The sequence below is a fragment of the Sceloporus occidentalis genome, unplaced genomic scaffold (assembly GCF_023333645.1).
Source record: "Sceloporus occidentalis isolate IW3139 unplaced genomic scaffold, rSceOcc1.0.p SCAF_39, whole genome shotgun sequence".
Taxonomy (NCBI): Eukaryota; Metazoa; Chordata; class Lepidosauria; order Squamata; family Phrynosomatidae; genus Sceloporus; species Sceloporus occidentalis.
Genome location: NW_028317019.1, coordinates 6,405,611 through 6,432,206, shown reverse-complemented (window position 1 = coordinate 6,432,206; position 26,596 = coordinate 6,405,611). Strand labels below are relative to the sequence as shown.

The 26,596-nt window shown below is 44.0% G+C and overlaps 1 protein-coding gene and 1 pseudogene across 1 annotated transcript in view; both read right to left on the bottom strand.

The window, feature by feature from the left end:
• Positions 1–26,596, bottom strand: part of LOC149290483 (uncharacterized) — a 426,035-nt gene that overhangs the window by 282,580 nt on the left and 116,859 nt on the right. The gene's annotated exons all lie outside the window — the stretch shown is intronic.
• LOC149290488 (uncharacterized) lies at positions 1,919–25,595 on the bottom strand (annotated as a pseudogene).

The following is a 26,596-nucleotide window of genomic DNA, read 5'->3' as shown; positions in this document are numbered from 1 at the left end:
AGGTTGATTAATATTTTTATAATTGGAAGAAGGGTTGGGGGTTTGGAATTTTAATTGTATTTCTTAAATTGTATGTTATTTTATTACTGTAATCCTCTTTGATTCCATTGAAAAAGGTGGAATATAAATAATAATAAGAATAAGAATAACAACATCTCTTCAAGGGGGTCAAAAGGCCTTTCAGTATGCTCCCAGAACTGGGGGGGATGTTTCTGGGGCTGTGGGTCTCTCTGTTGGTCCTCCTCTGCAGGGTTGTTGTGAAGTATGTGAGAGAGGATGCCAATCTGGATCCTGTGGGTCTCTAAGCCTAGCTCCCAGGTTGACAGGGGATTGCCAGAGTTTTGAGGTCCTTCCGTCTCCCTCCTCTTGGCTTTGGCCAAGAGGATTTTGGCTCTTCTCCCCCTCCCCAGAGCCCCCTCCCCCAGGACTCCAGAGAAAACTCCCCTCCCCCAAGAAAAATGCTATTGAATCCCATCCTGTGCAATGCTTTCTATTTGGCACAAAACTCTTCCCCAAATGAGGCATCAGAAGAGACGGTCTCTCCTCAGCCCCACTTTCTATGAGAGAGGGGGCCACTCAAAGACCTTTTTACCTTTGGATCCCCCTCCCCTCCATGGCCATGCCTCTCTCCAAGGGTCCCACCGGCCTTCATTTATCATAACAACTCCCCTAGTACCCGGGACCCAAGGAATCCCCCAAGGAGGGGGCAGGGAAGGAAAGAGGGAGAGGAGGCCTTGCAGGACCCCAGCCTTTCTTTGGGGGGAGAAGAGGGGCTTCTCCCCTCCAGCCATTCCTCTGAATGAACAAGGGCTCTCCCCACTTCTCTCCCTCCCTCAGAACAGACTGTGAGGGCAGCAATGGCTTCTGGGGCTGAGACTGTGCAGGCGCATATAGTCCCAAAGGCCCCTCCTCAGCATGCGCAGGGATTGCCAGGTCCTAGATGCTGCTGCTTATTCCGCTGGCGGCCTTTGTGGGAAAGAAGGTATGCGCCGGGGTTCAGTGGCCTCCCCTTCCTTCCCTCCTTTCTTCCTTTGAGGAGACCGCAATGGAGGCCAAGGTGCAGTGCTGGACTCAGGAGGGAAAGGTAGGAAAGGAAGGCTCTGCTTTGGAAATATAGCTCTCTCTGTGTATCCTGTATGTTTGTGTCTGTGTGTCTGTGCTGTTCTTATGGCTGGGAATGGAGATGAGAACTGAGGAGAGAAGAAAGGGTCAGTTTTGGGCAAATTCAGAAATTCTGTGCATCAAAGTCCAGTGTGTTGAAACAGTAAAGAACTTTATTGAGAAGACATAGAAATTCAGTGTTTAAGCCAGAACTGACCACTCCAATGCAAACAATACATTAAAACCCCTAAAACCAAAAACATGACCCTCTTCCAAACCTAGCCCCCACCTCCAATTCCCACAGTCTCTGCCCCACAGATAACAAGGCCCCCTTTTGCCAGTCCCAGAATCTAGCCCTTTCTGTTAATACCTGCCCCCAACTTTCTTAAGCCAAAATCCCACACATTGCAAAAGCTATAATTCCCATAACTATTCTAACCAGCTGCAACAAATCCCAACCTCCCATCTACCTAACCTATACCACAACCCACAATCCCCAGCCAAATTGACAACGCAAAGCAATTATCTATACTATTGGCAATTAAAAACTAAACTTAACAAAATCCAACTTGAAAACATAGAGACATATTGACAGACAAATTTTACAAATAAGATCACAAGGGCCTTTTCTTTGCACTGCTGGATTGAAAATATATTTGTTGTATTCGTTATTGACAAATATAATGTTAGGATTTGTGTAGCTTCTCTCCTCTGTCTACTCTCTGATGTGCCGTTAGGTGTGACTTCTGAGGAAAACATTTCCCACAACGCTGGCATTTGTATGGCTTCTCTCCTGTGTGGACTCTCTGATGTATCATTAGGATTGACTTCTGAGAAAAACATTTCCCACACGCTGGCATTTGTATGGCTTCTCTCCAGTGTGGACTCTCTGATGTCTCACTAGGTCTGACTTTGAAGAAAAACATTTACCACAATGCTGGCATTTGTATGGCTTCTCTCCTGTGTGGACTCTCTGATGTTTCACTAGGTTTGACTTCTCAGAAAAACATTTCCCACAACGCTGGCATTTGTATGGCTTCTCTCCTGTGTGGACTCTCTGATGTGACACTACGTGTGACTTACGAGAAAAAAATTTCCCACAACGCTGGCATTTGTATGGCTTCTCTCCTGTGTGGACTCTCTGATGCATGACTAGGATTGACTTGTAAGCAAAATGTTTCCCACAATGCTTGCATTTTTGTGACCTCTTTCCTGTGTGGACTCTCTCATGACTCAAATGTTTTTCTATAAAGAACGACAATTACAGATGAGACTGAAAATCAGACTTAACAGAGGAGGGTGTTACTGCATGATTTAGCCCTCATTAATCCCTCCTTCTTAGAGATTAAATTAATAAAGTTGCTGTGAGTAACCTAATCATGACCCTGATGCTTATGCCCCTAAATACATTGAACAGTTGCATTCTTACTCATAGGAGCTAGCAAAGAAGAGACCATATGGGAACTGCCTTGAGGGAATCAGTAGAAGAAGATAGTCAAAGGACTGTTGAAAAAAAAATCAATTAAACATGTGCAAAAATACTTTGATTGACAGGTGGCATCATATCCTGTGAGACGGCCACTGAATGCTGAGTCAGAGACTAAGACATGATGCAAGCTAACTGCAGAGGATGCTTCATGCTGTTTGGCACCAGGAGAGGACTCACAACCAATACAGTATGCAGCTCACATGAGGATTGGTGTGAATGGGATAGGAGTTGTGTGTACAAGGGATGGTGAAGTTGATGGAAGTCGGAGAGGAGAGCTTGCAAATATTTGTATTATTTTGCAACTCAACATAGAGAACCTCCAAGGATTTCGATGAAATCGACTGTGTTTGTGACTTATTTTTAAGTGTGAAAAGTGGTCATTGCATTGCCAATGCCTATATCTGGATATTTGCGTCCGTACTCTGCTATGATATTTTTGAGCTGTATCTGGGTGCATCACCCTCAGATTGTAGTGTACATTGGCTTGTGAACGCGATTAAAATTCAGAGCCAACAAGAATCTGAGAGGCGGTGAGCTAATCCTTTTTGTCTGAGGTATTTGCATCGAACACCTATTGCATTCAGTTCGTTTCACACCATTCTTCCCCCACAAAGGAAATATTCTAAAGTGATATAAACCTTTCTGAACCCACAGTTTCTGCTCCCAAGCACCAATTTCAGTATAAATATCAGCCCCGACTTCTGTTCTTCGGTGTCAGTCCAGTTACAGATAGACACTCTGTTTGTTTTCAAGGCTAAACACCTCAATGCACTCACCAACCCCAACTGTCATGGGAACTACTGACCTCTCCTTATTTCAAATCCTCAACAGTTGGAATAAAGATCTGGATAGATAACGTATCACCATTATCAAAGCCTTACATCTATTCACCACGCCCACCTTTGTTACCTAGTTCTTGCGTGTGTGCGTGAACACTTATATGTATGTGTCTGTGTGTTTTGCTTTCCCACTAAATAAAACACAAAAACCTATTTCAAATCCCACTGAAGATCTGTTTGATTCAGGAACTGCTATAGATTGGCTGAGTCCAGAGGTCACTATTGCCCCAGTGAAACTATTTTGCTCTATTGAGCTAAGTACCAAACTCCCCTAAAAGCATAGCGCTTGCGTCCCACAACATTCCAGAATTGGCAGTTTAGGATTGGATATTTAGAAACCTTACAAAGTGGAGAACAATAGTGCCTCACTAAAACTAGAAATTTCACGATTCTGCAGGAAGTTGTTATGACAATTAAATTACGTGTGAAAGGGAACTAGGAATCGTAGTACAGCACAAGTTGAACATGTGTCAACAATGTGATGCAGCAGCTAAAAAGGCCAATGTGATCCTAGGCTGTATCAATAGGAGTATAGTGTCAAGATCAAGGGAACTAATAGTGCCACTCTATTATGTTTTGGTCAGGGCTCACTTGTAATAATCCTGTGTCCAATTCAAACAGATGTTGAGAAGCTGGAGCATGTCCAGAGGAGGGAAACCAAATTGGAGAACGGTCTGGAAACCATGCTCTCGCAGGAATGACTTAAGGAGCTGGGTATTTTTAGATTATTGAAGAGAAGGTTAAGAGTGAATATGACAGCCCTGTTCAAATATTTGAAGAGATGTGATATTCTGGATGGAGCAGGCTTGCTTTCTGCTACTCCAGAGAAAAGGACATGGAACAATGGATGCAAGCCACAGGGACAAGAGATTCCACTTAACCTTTAGGAGGAACTTCCTCACAGTAAGAGCTCTTCAACAGTGGAATATACTCCCTCAGAGTTTGGTGGAGTCTTCTTTGGAGGTCTTTAAACAGAGGCTGGATAGCCATCTCTTGGGGATGCTTTGAATGTCTGTTCCTGCATGGCAAAGGATTGAACCGGATGGTCCTTGTGGTCTATTTCAACTCTTTGATCCTATAATTCTAAAGTGGAATCATAGCTCTCTGACAGTGAATTATGAAAGGGCCCTCAGTCTTCACAGGAAGGGCAATGGATTCAGGTTCCTTACCCACAGAGGCCACATTTTCATAATTCTCCATCATCACGGAACTGTACATCAGTTTCTGCTTTTTTGTCAACAGTTTCCATTCCTCCTCAGTGAAATATAAAGCCACATCCGCAAAGGTCACCTGCAACAGAAAATAGCCCTCATCCAGAAAAAGACTAATAAAAGGGGAGGAAAGCACATGGTGCATTGCAAATATTATTTCAACACTGCAGAAATCAGTCCAGGAAATAAACTTTAAATTCTGCTAAGCAAGGAAAAGGTACAGCCTTTGAGATCCAGTTTGTCTCGAATTCTTTCAATATAATATAAAATATGATAAACAATATAAATTAGGCCATTTCTGGAATATTATTGATTGATTAAGATACTGACTATGTCAACATGTATAGCACATTTAGTCACCAATGAATCATTTAGCCATATCTCACCTAATTTCAGAGGCAAATTTCCTTTTTAAAAAACAGTTCTGGGGAGTACTCTGGGCTTGAGGGCCACTGGGCCCACCCTCAATTTAGCTCCAGATATATTCTTCCATATCCCCCAGCATTTCACAGATTGGGAAAGAAAGACTCATGTGGACAAGCAACACCAGAAGGCGGTCCAGATGGCCAAAGTTGTTAATTATAATGATCACACAAGCGAGGAAGCGTACAGAAGTTTGTTTTTGCTCCGACTCCTGGCAAGAGAAAGATCCTGCCCCCTTCCCTCCTCCCGTCTCCCCTCTTTTGAGTGGATGGGACACACACTCTTTTGAACTTGGAACACATTATGCAGCAACTGAACTGACCTGAGGAGAAGGGGGAAAGTGGGAGGAGGAGGAGTGAAATAGGCCATTTTCAAAGCCCCCTCAAAAAATGAGGTGATAGAGGATTAACCAGGACTCTCTCTGCCAAACTGCGACAGTATGTTTTCTGGTTGCTTTCATGAGCTGGCCCAGATACAGATGAAATTAACAGTCAGGATGGCAACTTACCAAAGAGCTGTTGTACCTCTGAAGCCTCTTTCTGTTGGAGCCCAGCTCCCTCTGCTTGGCCTTTGTGTTGGCCATCATGTGGGAAGGGGGATCCTGGTGGCCCTGCACTTCGGTCACTTCTAACAAAGGACACTCCAAATCCGTGTACAAGGTGTCCAAGATGAAGTTCCTTAGAAAAGAGACAAGGGTTAGGCTTGGTTTGGCTAGAAACCCTATAGCACTCAAAGTCACTGTATCATCATGACTTCTCTTTCACAAAGAGGAGGAGCGGGAGGACCTACTTTATGTCCCAGGTGGAGAAGCTGTAGCTCCTGGGCTGCATAAGAGCTACATTACCTTAGAGATCTGACCCATGGCCTCCCCTCATCATGGCCCCCTCCCCATTTAGACACTGGTCAAAATAATTATTTCATTTTTGTAGATGATACTATTTCTCTAAGCTTAACTGCTGTTTTTATTATGTCACTCATAGCAGGAGCATGAAGTATGCACCTCCTCCCTCTGTTTGCTAAAGCCACATAGAAATTGAGGCATGTACATTTGTGTGCATTGTTTCTGAATGGATCTATTGTCAAAATGACAATTTCTTCACTTTTCCTTGTACATTTTTTAAAAAGATGCACACTGCTGAATATGTTGCACTTGAAATATCAAAAATCTATAAATGTATAGGCTTATGACTGAACATTGAACCGTGGATTATGCTCATTTGAGGGAAGTGAAGATGTATGTAAACTCATTTTATAAACGCAGTGAAACGAATACCTCATAAAACTCTAGCAAACACCACATACACACACAGTCCCCACACAAAGGACTCACTGGTGCATTGCGTGTCTGGGGTCTGGAAATCTCACTTCCAACTTCTGGGAAGACAGTTCTACTAGAGACTGAATTTGGGACTTTATGCCTGCAAAGCATGGGCTCACTCTCTCAGCTGCAGCCCTTCCACACAATCCTGGACTGAAGCGTTTACACATAACTCCTCTTTCAGCTCCAGGAGTAAAGGCCTACCTTCAGTACAAAGACCCTGATTCCTGCAGCCCCAGAAAGGCCTCTTCTGCAGTCCTTTATGGCCGGAGCTTCCCTGGGTCAGAGGCCGTCTCCTCAGCCGTAGAGAAGGGTTGCTCTGAGTGCGAAGGAGGAGGAGGTCCACAGGGCTGAGGGAGGGAAGGCAATGGGGAAAGGTCAGTGCCAATGGCCATGGAGGGCAGAAGGTGACAATGCCTAGGAAACTCCTCTGAGTCCCAGCCATTCTAGGAATGAGTGGCAGGAGTGAGTCCAGGGGGCTGAGGGGGTCTCCTTTCCCAAAGGGGGAGGCAAGGACCGGTGGGACCCTCCCCAGCTAGGGCCCAAAGGGAGGGTCTCTTTCCCACCTTTCTCTCCCAGCTAGGGTTGCCATATCCCGCCGGGGGGCGGGACAATCCCGGTTTGGGCGGTGCCATCCCGGTCCCAGTCCGGTTTGGCGCCCAAACCGGGACGGCCCCGCCCACCGCGGCCACCTCAGCCGCCGCGGCGGCTCCAAGGCCTTGCTGAGGCCTGGGAGGGCTCTCCGCGGTTGGAGCTCCAGCCGCGGAGACGCTCCCTCCCGGGCCCCAGCGAGGCCAGGGAGGAGGAGGAGGCGGCGGCCGCTTCCCACCGCGGCGATCACCGCGATGAGGGGCGGCCTCCGCCTCCTTCCCAGCCTGGGAGCCGGCCAAGGCTTGCTCCCAGACCGAGAGGAGGAGGAGGCCGCTTCCCACCGCGGCAATCACCGCGATGAGGGGCGGCCTCCGCCTCCTTCCCGGCTTGGGAGCAGGCCGAGGCTTCCTCCCAGGTCAGGAAGGAGGGGGAGGCCGTTTGCCACCGCGGCGATCACCGCGATGACAGGCAGCCCTGGCCCTCCTTCCCGGCCTCTGTGGAGGCTTGGGCCTCCACAGAGGCCGGGAAAGGGAGTGGGGGCCGCCCGCGATCGCGGCGATCGTGGGCGCTCTCCTCCCTCCTTTCCGGCCCCTATGGAGGCCCAAGCCTTCACAGAGGCCGGGAAAGGGAGTGGGGGCTGCCCGCGATCGCGGTGATCACGCCGATCGCGGGCGCTCTCCCCCCTCCTTGCCAGCCCCTATGGAGGCCCAAGCCTCCACAGAGGCCGGGAAAGGGAGTGGGGGCCGCCCGCGATCGCGGCGATCGCGGGCGCTCTCCTCCCTCCTTCCCGGGCTCTATGGAGGCCCAAGCCTTCACAGAGGCCGTGAAAAGGAGTGGGGGCCGCCCGCGATCGCGGCAATCACGGGCGCTCTCCTCCCTCCTTGCCAGCCCCTATGGAGGCCCAAGCCTCCACAGAGGCCGGGAAAGGGAGTGGGGGCCGGGAGGAGGCTGCTTCCCACCGCGGTGATCGTCGCGATGAGGAGCAGCCCTTGCATCCTTCCCGGCCTGAGAGGAGGCCGAGGCTTCCTCCCAAGCCAGGAAGGAGGAGGAGGACAAGGTTTTAAAATGTAGGACCTTTAAAAAAAATGGTCCTACATTTTTAAGCCTTGTCCAACATTTGTCCCGGTTCGGAGCTCCTCATTTATGGCAACCCTACTCCCAGCCCCCAAAGCCCAGACTCCCCACTGGCCCTGGACCCCTGCCTCCCCTTCCTCATTGGCCCCACTGGACCGCACTGGACCCTTCCTTCCTTCCTTCCTTCCTTCCTTCCTTCCTTCCTTCCTTCCTTCCTTCCTCTCAAAATGGAGGGTCAGAGGCACAAAGGAGGCCTGGCCTCCTTCACTCTCTGGAGCCTCAGGGAGAGAAAGAGGAACCTTTCGATTCAATTGCGGAGGCCTCAGAGAAGGTTCTGGAACCGCTTTGATCTCTAGGAAAAGCGGGATACAAATAAATGCTTTATTTTTATTATTATTATTGTCACAAGCAGCACAAAATGGCTGCCGGAACACAAAATGGCCACCTCTGCCTCAGCACTTGGCAGTTGGCAGTTTGAGGCCTTCAGGAAACCCAAAATGGAGGATGAAAGGGCCCCAAAGTCGGAAGGGATCCCAATCAGGATTTCTGATCCTAAAGAAAGGTTTTCCTGATGGCGCCCAATGGCTGTGATAACACAAAAAGTCCCCATACAGGACTTCCAAACCTTAACAACACCTAAACATTTTCCTGATGCTATTGAAAGGAGGAACCTCATCCCCTCCTTAATTACAATCAATAGTGAAAGATATTAATATTGATATTAAGAGTGCCCATCATCCACAACCCAGCTCAGGTGGTGACCGCTCAGGGGGGCCAGTCCAGCTGCAGGTGGCCCTTCGTCCGTCCGTCCGTCACCCTTTCCTTCTGCATTCCTCCTCTTTTCCCCAGCATCAGCCCCTTTCCCAAGAAGGCTGCATCCACACTATAGACATAAAGCATTTTGACACCACTTTAAGCGCTCAGTGCTATGGAATCCTGGGATTTTACCTTTGGACACTTAGCCTTCTCTGCCAGAGAGCTCTCATGCCACAACAAACAACAAATCCCAGGATTCCATAGGATGGAACCAAGAGAGTTAACACATTTTAGAACTGGAATATCTCTGCAGTCAGTTGTAAAAGAATAGAAGCACCCAAGTTGAATTTTTATCCTGTTAAGAATGGTTTAGATTTTTTAAATATAAGCAGTTTGTTTTTCCGTCTAATCTTTATTCTTCTTGTTGTTTGTTTGTATGTTTGTTTGTTTCATTCTTGGTAATATGAGTTATTCTGGTATGTCAGCTTCCTTCTTGCCTGAAAATCTATTAATAAGAAAACTGGGGAGACTTTAAAAACCTCCCAAAGGAGCCACTTTTGGCCTTTTTGGGGGGACTAGCCTCCTCTTAGAAGCCAAAGCCCAATGTTTGTGAAGAATAAGAATAAGGCTTGTATCAAAACTATCCTCCCCATTTCTAAACCCTTTTAAAACCCATGTTCCCCAGAAAGAGCAGAGTTTTGTAATAAGAAAACCCTCCCAGAAAAGACACACAAAAGACACACAAAGGGACACACTTCCTTCCTTTTGGCCCAAGGAGCCTGGCCTCCTTCTCCCTCTGGAGCCTCAGGAGAGAAAGAGAGGCCTCTGTTCAACTGAGGCCTCAGAGAAGGTTCTGGAACGTTATTCCCCACAGTCACAAGCAGCACAAAATGGCCACCAGACCACAAAATGGCTGCTTCTGCCTGAGCGCTTGGCAGTTGGCAGTTTGAGGCCTTCAGGGGAGAGAGAGAGACTGAGGGGAAGAGTGCAGGGACATAGCCTTAAATTCCTGAAATCTTCCTTCCTTTCTCCCTAGCTGCCTTGTGTTAGTGGTGTTTCTGGTCTTGTTGTTGTGTGCTTACAAGTTGTTTCTGACTTATGGCGACCCTTCGCAGGGTTTTCTTGGCAAGAGTTGTCATTGCCTTCCCTGAGGCTGAAAGAGTGTGACTTCTCGCCCAAAGGACCCAGCTGGTTTTGTGGAGGAGTGGGGCACTCCTTAGTCACTCTCTGGATGCACTGGCTCAGTGCTAGGGAATTCTGGGAAATGTTGTTTTGTGAAACATTGAGCCTTCTCTTTCAGAGACCTCTGGTGCCACAATAAACTCCATTTCCCAGGATTCCCTAGCACTGGGCCAGGGCAGTTAAAGCGCTCTCAAACTGGACTATTGCTGCCGTGTGTTTTGGACCTTTCTTGGCCGCAAACTGTCCATAGCCTGCAATGCATCTCCTAATTCTGTTGGCAGTCCCTCCCTCCCAACACTTTCTCATTTACCCCCAAAACCAGCACAAAGCTGGCAGATGGAAAGAGGTTTTAAAGCAGCATTTAAATCTGCCATATTTGTTTTTAAAAGACTAAATGTCCCAAATGCTATTATCAGTTTTGTAGCTATTATTACATAAAGACATAGAGCGCAAACTCCTCAAGTACCTTTATTTTCTGGAGTGAGATGGGCTTTTCCAACTGACTCACTGTGATGATCTCCGGTGGTCCAAGCAGCCAAACTGCGGCCCTGAAATAATAATAATAATAATAATAATAATAATAATAATAATAATAATTTTATACCCCTCTCTTCAGCCAAAAGGCTATCAGAGTGGATTACAAATTGTTAATTAGACATTTAGGCATTAAGGCTCTTAGCCCAGCAGACTCTTAAATTCCTGAAATCACGCTGCCTCCATCCAGTGAATTATAAAAGGGTTTCCCTTAATCTACACTGGGACCATTTAAGGAACCTTATTTCTACTTCTTTACTGATCTTCTCAAGCATCAACCGAGCCAAGACACGTGTAAAAGGAGTGTTGAGTAGTAGATACTCCAAGTTGATATTTACTATAACTAACAAAATATAACTAAATATAGGTCATACAAGGTATTAAGGATCTTGCATGTATAATATTTGTAAGTATATAATGTTCAATTCATACAAGCTATTAAAGAAATAAATAAACCTAAACGTCCAATTCTGAGACTGACTTCCAAGATCCGCTCTTTAACTCTCTCTCTCTCGATCTCCAACTGACACAATTCCCCCAACTGTCTCTTGGTTTCTCAGGCCTTATATCTCCTTCTCACGGAAGCTTCCAGAAGGACCTTTATCTTGCTCTCTGATTGGTCAAGTGAGCCTTCCGTAGCAGTGATGTCATTCTGCATTTGGATAAACCTCCCTTTACTGCCTGAAGAAGACCTCCATTGACTGGAGCCCAGTCATGACACTTTCCCAAGGCAAGGCTTGCCCCTATTTCCCAATGTTGTTCTTGGTGTCTGCCTTCCAGTTGTTTCAGGTCTTATGGTGACCTTATGGGAGTCTCTGAAGGGGTTTTCTTGGCAGGTTCCTTCAGAGTGGGTTTCCCATGGCCATCCTCTGAGGCTGAGAGAGTGTGACTTGCCCAAGGCTTCAGTTGTTTTGGAAGCCTTTCTGCTTTAACTTCTAGAAGGCAGCTGAAGTGTTGCTTCTTGCTCTGAAGAATGAGAGGAACCTTCTGGCATCCAAAAGGCTAACACTCTCTGCAGTTATGTCTGATAATATGATTATATAGAATTGAAATACCTGTTCATTTATTAAAAGGTTTATAGTGCACCCCATATCATAGAATCTCATAGCTATGTCCCTTAATAGCAGTTAACCAAATTAAACAGTATATAAAACAAAAACATGAAACAAGCTGGACAAGAAAACTGTTACATGGATTTGTAATTGGTTGACTGGCCGAACCAAAAGGATATTCAACAATGGCTCCTTTTTCTCCTGGAGAGAAGTGACCAGTGGGGTGTCCAGTGGGGTTCTGTCCAGGGCCCAGTGCTATTCAACATCTTTATCAATGACTTGGATGACAGAATTGGGGGCGTATTTATCAAATTTACAGATGGCACCAAACAAGGAGGAGTAGCTAATACCGCAGAGGACAGGATCAAGATTCAAAATGACCTGAATAGACTAGAAAGCTGGGCCAAACCTAACAAAATGAAATTCGACACGGAGAAATGTAAGGTACTGCACTCAGGCCGGAAAAATTAAATGCAGAGATATAGGATGGGGGACACCTGGATGAATGAAACTACGTGTGAAAGGGATCTGGGGGTCCAAGTAGACCACAAGTTGAACATGAGTCAACAGTGTGATGAGGCAGCTAACAAGGCCAATGCGATTTTAGGCTGCATCAATAGAAGTATAGTGTCTAGATCAAGGGAATTAATAGTGCCACTCTATTCTGCTTTGGTCAGGCCCCACCTGGAATATTGTGTCCACTTCTGGGCCCCACAATTCAAAAAGGACATTGAGAAACTGGAGCATGTCCAAAGGAGGGAGACTAAAATGGTGAAGGATCTGGAATCCATGCCCCATGAGGGAGCTGGGAATGTTTATCCTGGAGAAGAGAAGGTGATATGATAGCCCTGTTTAAATATTTGAAGGGATGTCATATTGAGGAGAGAGTAAGCTTGTTTTCTGCTGCTCCAGAGAACAGGACCCGGAACAATGGATGCAATCTACAGGAAAAGAGATTCCAGCTCAACATTAGGAGGAATTTCCTGACAGTGAGGGCTATTTGACATTGGGACACACTCCTTCCTCGGAGTGCAGTGATCTTTAGAGGTCTTTAAACAGCGGCTGGATGGCCATCTGTCGAGGATACTTTGATTGAGAGTTCCTGCATGGCAGAATGGGGTTGGACTGGATGGCCCTTGTAGTCACTTCCAACTCTATGATTTTATGATTCTAAGTGAACATGAAACATGTAATAAGAAAGTAATGCTATGTAATGAGAAGAAAAGGTGTGTATACAAAGAACAATTACAATACACAAATCAGCTTCAATTTATCTACTCTGAATAACATACTGATGTAATGCAGAATAACATCTAAACAATGATAATGTAAAAACTAATTTCAGTTTATTACTATGAATAACCTACTAATGTAGTAATACAGAATGACTTCTACAAAAAATAATATAAACAGGGGCAATTGTGAGTACAGAAGTACACAAAGCCTTCAGTACAATGACAATTCATATAATTAAGAATGGGCTACAACAAAACAACAAAAGGAACAATTACAAGACACAAACTCCCTCCAATATATCTGCTCTAGGTGACATGCTAAAATAGATGATATGAAACTGAATAAAGTGCTGTTATCCCTGTCTTTGGGAACTGATGGAGGACGTTTCAAGACAAAAGGTCTTCCTCAGCCGCAAGGGAGCAGGCTGTCATCTGAGATACTCTCGTTCTTCCTCATTCAAAAAATGTGCCAGAGATGTCTTTTGCAACTGATCTTCCTCTACTTTCCTGCATGAAACCTGTCCTGGTTTTGGGATCTTCTGGGGAGGCCCTGGTTGCTCTCCCACGGACCTAAGGTGCATTTGGGGGGAAGGCAGGAGAGGGCTGCTTGGTGGCTGCTCTCAGGAATTGGGACCCCTTCTTAGTCTTGCCATTTTCATTAATATTCTGCTCCCCCCGATTTGGGACGCAAGGCAGATTCTGACCATTAAAACAACCGTTGTGGCTGTTGTGTGTCTTAGAGTGATATCTGCCTTATGGCGACGCTATCCTGGGTTGTTCTTGGCAAGATTTGTTCAGAGGAGCTTTGCCATTGCCTTCCCTTGAGGCTGAGAGAGTGCGACTTCCCCAAGGTCACCCAGAAGGTTTCTTTTTAAAATCTTTGTTGTATTAAAATACATATAACTTGAATGGATGGTACCTTACACCCTGGAAAATGTAAAGAAATGTATAGAGTATCAGACGGAAACTGTTGGAGACGGAAAAACAAAAAGGGTACCCTTTACCACTCTATGTAAACAGCTTTGATCTTTATGGAAAAGTGGTATATAAATAAAATTTATTATTATTATTATTATTATTATTATTATTATTATTTGTGGTGGGGTTGTGAGGAAATTCAGAAATTTTGGGAAATGATTCATGAATCCATTCAACAGAAACTCGAAATTAAATTCCCAATGAACCCAAAGTTGTATCTTTTGAATATAACTTCAGTACTAAATTGAAAAGGAGAAAACAAAATGTGGAGAATTTTACTTTATTTTGTTACGGCAGCTAGAACAGAAATAGCTAAATTATGGAAATATGAAAAGATACCAACTTGGGAAAACTGGATGCTGAAAGTAAATGAGTCTAAGGAATTGGATAGACTTTCATGTATAGCCCAAAATCATGATAAAGGCAAAAGAAAGGAGGAGTGGAAGAAAGTTTTGATAAAGTGGGGAAAAGAATCGGAATTAAACTTGTTGCTAGTGGAGGACTAATGAAAGTCCTCTCTTTTTACTCTTCTCAGTGGATTTGGGAGAATGAAATTTAAGAATCTTTAAGAATATTATGCTATGCATGTGAAAAATTGAATATAAGCATATTCTGTTTCTTTTTGCTTTCTTATATAAATCCCAGGTCAACAGAGGATGATCGAATGAATCGCTGTGTATATTAAAAACAATAGAGAGAGATCCATGCAATGAAATTGATGTAAACATCTGTATAAATATATATTTCTTCAGTTCTTGTTAACCTTACAAAATAGTAAGAGAAGTAGACAAATTTTCTATGTAAAATCGAATGAAAAAATTTGCAGTGTCTTTCTTTTTTTACTTAAATTGTAAAGGAATAATTCACAGCTAGACTTCATATTTCGGAGGGAGGTTTCAAGGCGAAGGACATTCAAATGGGCTCAGATTCAGAAGACGGAAAAGGAAGACTTAAGAGGGTCCCAAATGACCAGTCAAGACTCAGATTTGCATTTACAAACAATTTTTATTTGGATTATGTATTGGTCGTGTTTTATGTATTTGGAAACTTAAATAAAGATGAATTTAAAAAATACATATAACTTATAACAAACAAATGAACGACATTTAAATTACCATACATGCATAGGAATGCCATATATACATATAATTCTAAATGCAAAATACATTGGAATAAACTTCCAAACCTAAAGGGACAGCTAGTTCTTTTCTTTAAATAATCCTCTTTTATCTCTGGCTAATTAGTCTTTACATGTTTTCTTGTTCTCAAGTCGATTTAGACTCATGGAGACCCTATGGATGAGAGTCCATAATTCTCTATTTGTCTTCATACTTAACCTATTCCAATTTTATTTTGAACTGGAATTATTCCCTCCCCTTTTCAATGTAAATCCTTTGTACATATTCCCCCAGATATTACCATTTCTTTACACAATACATAGTAATCTTCATTACAAATTTGACGTTTATATAATCTTTATTATTTTCTGAGTCATAAAAATAGAAAACGAACTATACAAACACAGTATCCATAACATCACTGTCACAAATCTTTCCGTTTTCTTGGACCCACTTTCTGCTTTCTGTCTTCTTGGCCTTTCAAAGAGCTCACTTTCATATTATAACCGAACCCTGCTTTTAAACACAAATTTTATGCACAACTCTAAAACGTATGAACACAATATATCCCAATAGCTTATTGATAATATCAGTTTTCATTTATGTTCTTATCTATTGTCAAAATAACGTATGCATAACTTCGCAGTATTCAATTCCTTCTTTATCATGCTTTACTTTAAGCAGGAGACTCAAACTTTCTTCTACTGACCTATAATTAATCAGGACATAAAAATACACATTTAAACAAATTTTTGAAGAACAGACTTTGTAGATTCAATTCCAGTTAATTCAGACCTCAACGAGCTTCATATTTCAGTTCCATTCTTTTCCCATTCCTCTTCTCTTTTTCCATATCGTAATTCTGGGCCCTACAAGAGAGTTTGTCCCGTTCCCTGTAATCATTAACTCTCTGCATCCAATTTTCCCGTCTTGGAGTCTCATCTGACTTCCATAACTTTGCTATTTCAATTCTAACTGCTTTTACAAGATATAATCCTCCAATATTGTCTTTCGTCCCGTGGGCTTAAAATCGAAGTTATATTGAGTAAGTACAACTTAGGGCTCATTGGGAATTTTATTCCCAATATCTGCTGTATTGAGTCATGTACTTTCTTCCAAAATGTCTGAATTTCCCTGCAATGCCACCATATATGATAGATGTTTCCCTTTTCACAATCACACCCCCAACAATTCCCCTGTGCTAATTTATAAGGTTTGTTTAGCTTCCATGGGGTGTAATATCACCTGTTCATTATTTTCATGTGGTTCTCTTTTAGATCCTGTGCTACTTGATCTTTGGAATAGCGGTATATAAATAAAACAAATTATTATTATTACTGTACATTTACTTGTTCTATTCCAGGCGTTTTGCCATTCTTCCATTTCCATTTTGCATCCCATATCCTGCGCCCTTTTCCCCATATACTCTTTTACAGTCTCCTGTTCCATATTCATCCTCAACAGTAGTTTGTGTCATTTGGATATCTTGTTCTTATCAGGTTGCCAGAACAAATCATCCAATCCGTTTAGTCTAGCTTCGATCCCTATTGTTTTGTTGTCTACCAGAAATCTTTGTTTTAGCTGGTAGGAATTAAACCACTGTCTATTATGTCCATTCTTGTTAATATCTTCCCTAGATCTTATCGACCAATTCCCTGATTGATCCTTCTTAAGCCAATGTTTGTAAGTGAGCCAATTACTGATGCTTATCCATCTACCAAAGAGTGCCTTCTGGGCCGATGTCCGAAGTGGTAACTTAAAATAAAATGTCTTTTTAATCTTGTTCCAAGTGAGTAGTAAAGATTTCCTCATTGGATGATTATTGAAATCTTTATTCATCCCCAACTTCTCATAACATAAGAAGGCCTGCCAACCAAATCTTAACTGCACATCCTCTAGATCAAGCATTTCTTTGTCCTCTAATTTAATCCAGTTTTGGATCCAAATTAGATTACATGCCCAATAATATAATCTGAAGTCTGGGAGCGAATAGCCCCTCTCTCTGAAGCATCTTTGAGCTCCTCCCATTTAATCCGAGGTTTGTGTCCTTTCCATATGGATTTTTTTAGCTCAGCTTCCCAACCTTTAAATTTCTTATCCTTAATCTCTATTGGCAAATTTTGTAGCAGAAACATAACCTTCTGTAGAATTGCCACTTTGATTACGGCAATTCTGCCTAGTAGTGAAAGATTTAACCAGCTCCATCTCCTTAAATTTTCTCTTATGTCTTTCCATACCCCTAAATAATTATTGTCTTTAGAAATCCAAATTCCTAAGCACCTCAGTTTCTTTCCTACTTTGAAGCCCGGTTTCCTCTTTCATTCCTCTACCTCTTCTCCAGTCATATTTTTAGTTATCAACACTGTCTTGTCTTTATTGATTTTCAGTCCTGTGAATCTGCCGAATTTGTTTAGCTCCTGTAGCAGCGGTTCTCTGCCCCGATTTGGGTCCTCCAAAACTGTTACCACGTCATCCGCAAACGCTGTTATCTTGGTTTCATTTCCTTTCCTGTTGATCCCTTTTATATTTGGATTACCTTTAACAGAGGAAATCAAAATGGCCATCACTTCTAAGAATAAGAGCGGTGATATCGGGCATCCTTGCCTTGTGCCCTTATTGATCATACATCCTTGGGATCTTTCTCCGTTGATAATTAAGTAAGCTCTTTGCCGATTATATATTTGCCTTATTGTCTCCCATTTCCATACTTTTTACCACTTCTATCAAAAAATCCCATCTCACGCCGTCGAAGGCTTTCTCCATGTCAATAGCAATGATGGCACATTTTTTCTCATTATTGACCTGGTAAAATTCAAGACAATTCATAATTGTTCTGATATTGTTCCTAATCTTTTTGCCCGGTAAAAACCCGTTTTGCTCCTTCCCAATTGTCGAATTCAAAATTCCCTTCAGTCTGCTGGCAAGTATTTGTGTGAATATCTTATGATCAGTGTTCAGCAAACTTATTGGTCTATAATTAGTCATTAACAAGCTGTCCTTTCCTTCTTTAGGAATCAAAGTGATACTCGCTAGCTCCCATGAGTCTGGAATCCCCTCTGCATTAATAGGATTAAACCATTTATATAGTGGATCCACTAGTTCCCCTTGAAATGTTTCATAATATCTACCTGTAGATCCATCCACTCCAGGGGATTTCCCCTCTTTATAATCTTCTTATCTTCCCTCCGTCTATGGGGCCTGCAAAGGGAAGGGGCTTCCTTTCCTGGGGAGGGCATGGTCTAGATCTTCCCTCTCTATGGGGCTTCAAAAGAAGGCTCCAGGGCAGAGGATAATGTGGCCCAATAGAGGGACCCTAACATTTCCCCAAATGAACACATTCTTCGTCTCTCTGTCCAGAGGCAGAGCCCTCTTTCCCAAAATGGCTGCTGAGGGAGTCCTATCCAAATGCCCCCTGTCTTTCAGCAGCCCCCTTTATGCCATGTCTTCCCTTGGCACTTTCCTTCTTTCCTTTCTTTAACCTCCATCCCTTCAAGGAAGGGGGCTTTCAGGCAAAGAACTAACAATGGCTTCCATGTCCTTTCTGCATGTTCCCAGAGGAGGATCACTGGGATCTTTGCAGGGTTGTTGTGAAGGGTAAGGAAAGGATGTGTGTGTGTGTGGGGGGGACTAATTCAGATTCTGTGGGCCTCTAAGCCTAGTTGCCAGGGGGATATCCCTCTCCCCAGAAGGGCCTTTGAGCTCCCTGTCTGCCTGCTCTTGGCTTTGGCCTAAATCTGGGCTCTTCTCTCCCCCACAGACAGAGCCCCTTCCCCCAGGGAAAACCCCTTCCCCCCAGAAAGCTGTTGTTTCCAATGCTATTGAAGCCTATGCTATCTGATGCTTTTTATTTGTCACAAAAGTCTTTTGACTGGGAGCCTCCTCTCTTCCCAGAGATGAAGAGGGTGCCCCCATTGGAAGACCAAAGAGGGGGGCTTGCCAGCCCTTATCTCCCCCCAAATGAGGAGGAAGGAAGGGAGAGTCTCTCCTCTGCCCCACTTTCCAGGAGGGAGGGGCTCCTTAAAGCCCTTTTTACATCTTAAGGAACCTGCCCCCTCCCCCCATGACCATGCCTCTCCTCAAGTGCCCCCTGCCCCCTTTTTCTCATACATTTCTCTCCCCCACTTCCATCTCTTCCTCCCTCTAAACAGACTGTGAGGGCAGCAATGGCTTCAGGGCCTGAGACTGAGCATGTGCACATGCCCCAAAGGCCCCTCCTGAGCATGCGCAGGGATCACCAGGGCCTTGCTGCTGCTGCTGAGGCTTATTCTGTTGACAGCCTTTGCGGAAAGGGAAGGAATGCACCCTTCTTTCCTTTCTTCCTTCCTTTGAGGAGACTTGGAGGATGCCAGAATGGAGCCCAAGGAGGAGCTGGACTCAGGAGGGAAAGGGAAGGAAGGAAGGCTATGCTTTGTACATATAGCTCCATCTGTCTGTTTGGTATGTGTTTGTGTACTTTTGCCTCTTTTCTGCTTATAGCTGGCAATGGAGTTGAGGACTGATGAGAGAAAAAAGTGTATTTTGTGCAAATTCAGAACTTCTGTACAACAAAGAGTCCAACACATTGAAACAACAAATAACTTTATTGAGAAAACATCAGAAATTCAGTGTTTAAACCAGAACTGCCCTCCCCAAGACAAAGAATACATTGAAACCCCAACACCTAAAACCCACCCTCTTCCAATCCTAGCCTCCACCACCACAGTCGCACAGTCTATGCCCCAAAGGGAACAAGGCCCCCTTTGCCATTCCCAGCAATTAGACCCCTTTCTGTTAATACCTGCCCCCACCTTTCTTCAGACAACATCCCACACTTTCCAAAAGCTATCATTCCCATAACTATTCTAGCCAGTTGTATAAAAACATCCCAGCACCCCCATCTAGCTGACCTATGCCATGACCCATAATCCCCAGCCAAGTTTATAACCTGAAGCAATTATCTACACTAATAGCAATTAAACTTAACAAACTATAACTTTAAAACAGAAACAGACATATAGACAGACAAACGTAACACACAAAATCACAAGGGCATTTCTTTGCATTATTGGATTGAAAATATCCTTTTTGTATTTCTTATTGACAAAAACAATGTTAGTTTACTGCTGAGATTTGAGTGGCTTCTCTCCTGTGTGGACTTCTGATGTCTCATTAAGATTGCCTTCAAAGAAAAACATTTCCCACAATGCTGACATCTGTATGGCTTCTCTCCTGTGTGGACTCTCTGATGTTTCAGTAGATTTGACTTTGACGAAAAACATTTCTCACAACCCTGGCATTTGTATGGCTTCTCTCCTGTGTGGACTCTTTGATGTTTAACTAGGCTTGACTTCTCAGAAAAACATTTCCCACAATGCTGGCATTTGTATGGCTTCTCTCCTGTGTGGACTCTCTGATGTATCACTAGGTGTGGCTGCCGAGAAAAACATTTCCCACAATGCTGGCATTTGTATGGCTTCTCTCCTGTGTGGACTCTGTGGTGTCTCACTAGGTGTGACTTTGAAGAAAAACATTTCCCACAATGCTGGCATTTGTATGGCTTCTCTCCTGTGTGGACTCTCTGATGTCTCACTAGGTATGACTTCTCAGAAAAACATTTCCCACAATGCTGGCATTTGTATGGCTTTGCTCCTGTGTGGATTCTCTGATGTTTCACTAGGTCTGACTTCTGAGAGAAACATTTCCCACAATGCTGGCATTTGTATGGCTTCTCTCCTGTGTGGACTGGACTCTCTGATGTGTCACTAAGTGTGACTTCTGAGAAAAACATTTCTCACAACGCTGGCATTTGTATGGCTTTGCTCCTGTGTGGATTCTCTGATGTCTCACTAAGATTGCCTTCAAAGAAAAACATTTCCCACAACGCTGGCATTTGTATGGCTTCTCTCCTGTGTGGACTCTTTGATGTTTAACTAGGCTTGACTTCTCAGAAAAACATTTCCCACAACGCTGGCATTTGTATGGCTTTGCTCCTGTGTGGATTCTCTGATGCATGACAAGGACTGATTTGTAGGCATACCTTTTCCCACAACGCTGGCATTTGTATGGCTTCTCTCCTGTGTGGACTCTCTGATGTTTCACTAGGTCTGACTTCTGAGAGAAACATTTCCCACAACGCTGGCATTTGTATGGCTTCTCTCCTGTGTGGACTCTCTGATGTTTCACTAGGTCTGACATTGAAGAAAAATATTTCCCACAATGCTGGCATTTGTATGGCTTCTCTCCTGTGTGGACTCTCTGATGTTTCACTAGGTCTGACTTCTGAGAGAAACATTTCCCACAATGCTGGCATTTGTATGGCTTCTCTCCTGTGTGGACTCTCTCATGACTCACAAGTTCTTCTGTAAAGAAGGACAATCGCAGTCAAGAATGAATATCAGAATTAAGAGAGGAGGGTGTTACCCCAATTTTTAGCCCTTGTTGAACCCTCCCTATTTGATATTAAATTAATAAAGTTGCTGAGAGTGACCTGAGCATGACACTATTGGAGATGTCCCCAAATCCATGAAACAATTGTATCCCTACAGACAGGAGCAAAGAAGAGATTGTAGTAGAACTGCCTTAAGGGAATTGGTCGAAGCCGATAGTCAAAGGGCTGTTGAAAAAATATTCCATTAAACATGATTTAAAATATTTTGATTGACAAGTGGCATCATTTCCTATGAGGCTGCCATAGTTTCCTGAGTCAGAGCCCAAAGCATGGTGCAATCTAACTGCAGAGGTCATTTCATGCTCTTTTGCACCAGATGACTCACAACCAATACACTATACAGCTCATCTGCAGATTGGTGTAGACTGGATTGGAGTTGTGTGTACAAGAGATGGTGAAGTTGATGGAAGTCAGAGAGCTTGCAAAGATTTGTATTATTTTGCAACTCAGGATAGAGAACCTCCAAGGACTTGGGTGAAATCAACTGTGTCTGTGAGTTACTTTTAAGTGTGGACAGTAGTCAGTGCATTGCCAAAACCTATATCTGGATATTTGTTTCCATACTCTGCTATGTTATTGTTGAGCTGAATCTGGAAGTGTTGCTTTCAGATCGCGCTGTGCATTAGCTTATGAACAGGACTAGAATTCAGAGCCAAGAAGGACCTGAGAGCCGGTGTGCTAATCCCTTTTGTCTGAGGTATTTGCATCAAGCATCCGTTGCATTCAGTTTGGATTCAGACAATTCTTTCCCCACCTAGGAAACATATTAAAGCGATTTAAACCATTTTGAACACTCAGTCTCTGTCTGTAAGCAACAATTTCAGTATAAATGTCCGCCCCGATATTTACTGTTCTTCGGCATCAGTCCCATTGCAGAGAGAAACTCTGTTGGTTTACATGGCTAAGCGCCTCAATATACTCAACAAAACCACTTTCTGTTCCCTTGCAGGACCCTCAGCAATTCGAATCAAGAACATTCTAGGAAATGTATTACCATTAGTATAGCCTTACATTATTCACCAATCCCACCTTTTTTACTTACCTCTTGTGTGTATGAATGAATGCTTGTGTGTGTGTGTGTGTGCGCGCGCGCGCCGTGTGGGTGCATGTATTTTGCTTTTTCCCTAAATAAAACATAAAAACCCATTTGAAATGCCTCTGGAGTTATGTGAGATTGCGTGCCTGGTATAGTTGGGCTGACCTCCGAGGTCACTGTTGCCTGAACAAAATTATGTCTCTTCTTTGAGCTAAGTACCAAATCCCCCCCTCCAAAGCATAGCACTTGCAAGTGTCCTCCCCAGACTCCAGCATTTTGGGTAACAAAGGGCCTCTGGAACCAAAAAGGCAGCTAAGCAAGCTCAGGTTGGAAAATAAAAGTGCTTTTTCTCTAACTGTGTCCTCCTTTCCGTCCTTCCTAAATATTACTCATAATTGCTAAATAAAACCACTTAATATGTCTGAAAACAAGGACCTGAGCCGGTTCTCATTAGTTCACTGAAATCAGTTCTGAAAATTTGTCAGAACTGCTTCCCAATCCCCAAGGCCCCTCTCCTGGCCCTTCCCAGGGGTCCCTTCCTCTCCGCACAGAGCTAGGCGATCCTGGCTTTGCTCCTGCCTTCCCCTCCTGGCTCCCAGAGGCCTGATCCCCTTCACTTTCTCCCTCTGCTCTCTAACCTTCTTTCTTGCTCATCAGCATCTCATTTTCAGCATCTCTTCCATGCCTTTCACTTTTTCACTTTCCGTCCGTCTCTTTATCACAGACATATACGCACAGAGTGTGATGCATAAAAGGGACACTTTGAGGCCCATTTCTTGAGAAAGGCAGGATAATCAATATACAAATAATTCATTGGCAAAGGCAGAGCAAAGGAGCTGGGACCTGGACTCCAGTTTTGGTGAGGGTGAAGTGCCAGGGAGCAGTCTTAAAACAGCCTTAAAACATCTATAAGACAGGCATGGACTACTGATGGGGTTTGGAGGAGATCTCAGGGGCAACCCCACATTGTATTGCTGGGGGGGAGGGGGGTCAGAATGAAATAATATTTTGCCCCTCAGCATCCCACAGCATCCCTTTGGGGAAGTGGAGGCCATTTTACCACTGTTGAGCTCTCTCTGAGCCACTGCAGGCCCAAGAGAGGTCTTTCCCCCAAGAAGACTCTCCAGAGCTTTAAAAGGATGGAAGAGGTGCCAAAAAAAGTAGTAAACTTGCCCAGGGATGTGTTGAGTACAATTTGGGTGTGAAAAGCATTAATCTCTATGGCTTTTCCCCACAAAATCCTAGAATAGGAAGCTTAGGATGGAGTATCCATCCTTAGAAACTGGAGAGCAATAGTGCCTCACTGAACTACAAATTCAGATATTCTACAGGATGTTGCTATCACAATTAAACTATGCTTTAAAGGGCTCAAGGATTCCAAGGAGACCACAAGTTGAACATGGGCCAACAGTGTGATGCAGCAGCTACAACGGCCCATGTGATTCTAGGGTGCATCATTACAAGAACAGTTTCTAGATCAAGAGAAGTAATAGTGCCACTCTATTCTGATTTGGTCAGGCCTCCCTTGGAATAATCCTGTGTCCAGTTCTGGGCCCCACAATTCAAAAAGGATGTTGACAAATTGGAGCATGTCCAAAGGAGGGCAACCGAAGTGGTGAAGGGTCTGGAAAACATCAGGCTCTATGAGGAGCAGCTTAGAGAGCTGGTTATGTTTGGCCTGGGTAAAAGAAGATAAAGAGTGGATATGATAGCCATTGTTCAATATTTGAAAGGGTGTCATTTTGCGCAAGGAAAAGGCTTGCTTTCTGCGGCTACAGAGAAAGGGAGACACCACAATGGATGCAAGCCACAGGGAAAGAGGTTCCACCTAAACATTAGCAGGAACTTTGTGACAGTAAGAGCTCTTATACAGTGGAATATACTCCCTTAGAGTTTGGTGGAGTCCTCTTTTTTGGAGGTCTTTCAAGAGGCTGGATGGCCATCTCTTGGGGGTGATTTGAATGTGTATTCCTGCAGGGCAGAAGGGGGTTCAACTGGATGGCCCTTGTGGTCTATTCCTATTCTATGATACTATAATTCTAATGGAACCATAGCGACATGATAATATAGTATGAAAGGGCCCTCAGTCTTTATAGAAAGAGCAATGGGTTCAGGTTCCTTACCTACAGAAGCCACATTCTCATAATTGTCCATCATTACAGAATTGTACAAAAGTTTCTGTTTCTTTGTCAACAGATTCCATTCTTCTTCAGAGAAATATACTGCCACATCTGCAAAGGTCACCTGAAATAGAAAATAGCCCTCATCCAGAGAGTGACTAAGCAAAAGGGGAGGAAAGAACATGGTGCATCCAAATATTATTTGATCGCTTCAGAATTCAGTCCAGGAAATAAACTTTAAATGCTGTCAGCCAGAAAAAAGCTACTGCCTTTGAGATGTTTCTCCTGAATCCTTTCAATATAATCTACAATATAATAAAAATATAATTTAGGCCATGGTTCAGCTATTGAGGATGGATTAGGATACTGACTATCCAAACACATACATTATATTTAGCCACAAAAGAATTATGGTGCATTTAGCCATTTCTTGCCAAATTTCGGAGGCAAATGTCATTTTAAAAAACAGTTCTGGGGAGCACTCTGGACTTGAGGGCCACTGGGACCATCCTCAGTTTAGATCCAGAGATGGTCTCCCATATCCCCAACATTTCACAGACCGAAAAAGCAAGGCACATGTGGACAAGCAACACCAGAAGGTGGTGAGGATGGCCAAAGTTGTTTATTGGGAAGATCACACAAGCTATGAAGGGCACAGCAGTTTGCTTTTGCCTCAGCCTCCTGGCAAGGGAAGACCCTGGCAATTTATCTCCTCTCCTCTCCCCACTTTTGAGTTGATGGGGTGCAAACTCCTTGGAAGTCATTTTGCAGCAACTCAAATGAGCTGAGGGGAAGGAGGAAAGTGGCTGGAGGAGAGAGAAAATGGGATATTTTTGAAAGCATCTGAAAAAGTAGTGTGACAGAGGATTAACCTGAACTTTCTCTGCCAAACTGGGACAATATGTTCTCCACTTGCTTTCATGAGCTGGCCCAACAATGACACAAATGAAACTAATAGTAAGGATGGCAACTCACCAAAGAGTTGTTGTACTTCAACCGCCTCTTTCTCTTGGAGCCCAAGTTCCTCTGCTTGGCCTCTGTGTTAGCCATTAGGTGGGAAGGGGGTGGTGGTGGTCCTGGTGGCCCTATACTTCAGTCTCTTCCAGCAAAATATGCCCCAAAGCTGTGTACAAGGAGACCGATATGAAGTTCCTGAGAAAAGAGACTAGGGTTAGGCTTTGTTTGTCAAAAAATCCCGCATCACTCAAAGACACAGAGAACAGCATGCTGCTGGTGAGATACGCAGGTGACATATGCCTCCTTTGGGCCAATGCAGAGATGGGTATCCCCTTCCTCCTTCTTCACCAAAGCCCCCTGGACCTAGCATAGATTCACTGCAGCTCCCCTACACAACAGATACTCCATGTTAAAATGCTTTTGACATTGCTATGTTGCGCAGCACGTGAGACAACATGTTAACGTATGGCGCCACATTCTCCACCTTGACTGTAGTCAGTAGATTGTGAGCTAAAGAAACACCTGTCGCCTTCTCAGTGAGCAAAGAGACACTGTAATCTTCTCTCAGATGAGGCTTGTATTCCTATAAGAAGTTCCACTGTGTGCAACACTATATACATCGACACCCTCCACCATCCACACCAGTAACAACCCACTCTGAGGCACACACTGTCTGACTCTTCCTCAGTGACAGTTGAGAATGACAGTTGGCAGTTGCATCAACATTCCAATGACGCACTGTTTAAATGCTGACACATCTAACTGCCACTAGAGCTGTCAATGACTTCCACAACAGCTCCACCTAGTGGCCACATGCATGTCATTTCCTCAGACCTGTTCACCATGGACCTGACACTCCATGCCTTGTGAGAGTGGAGGGGGGTCAGGGGATGGGGAATTGGAGAGGACCCTGGCTATGTCCCTGTAGCTAGATGTGAAATGAGCGCATCATCTGCTGAAACCTCCTGACCTCCCCAGTGGCCCTCAGAGGAGAAGGCCTTCCTTTGGCTTCTGGCTAGAGAAACACAGCTGGAGGCTTCTCCAATGCCTCGCACCCAACACTCTCATCAGGCATGGAATGACCATGGAGCATGGCTTCCACAATTCCCATGTTTCATTTTGTATTCCTTCTAATTTCACATCTATTTTAAACCT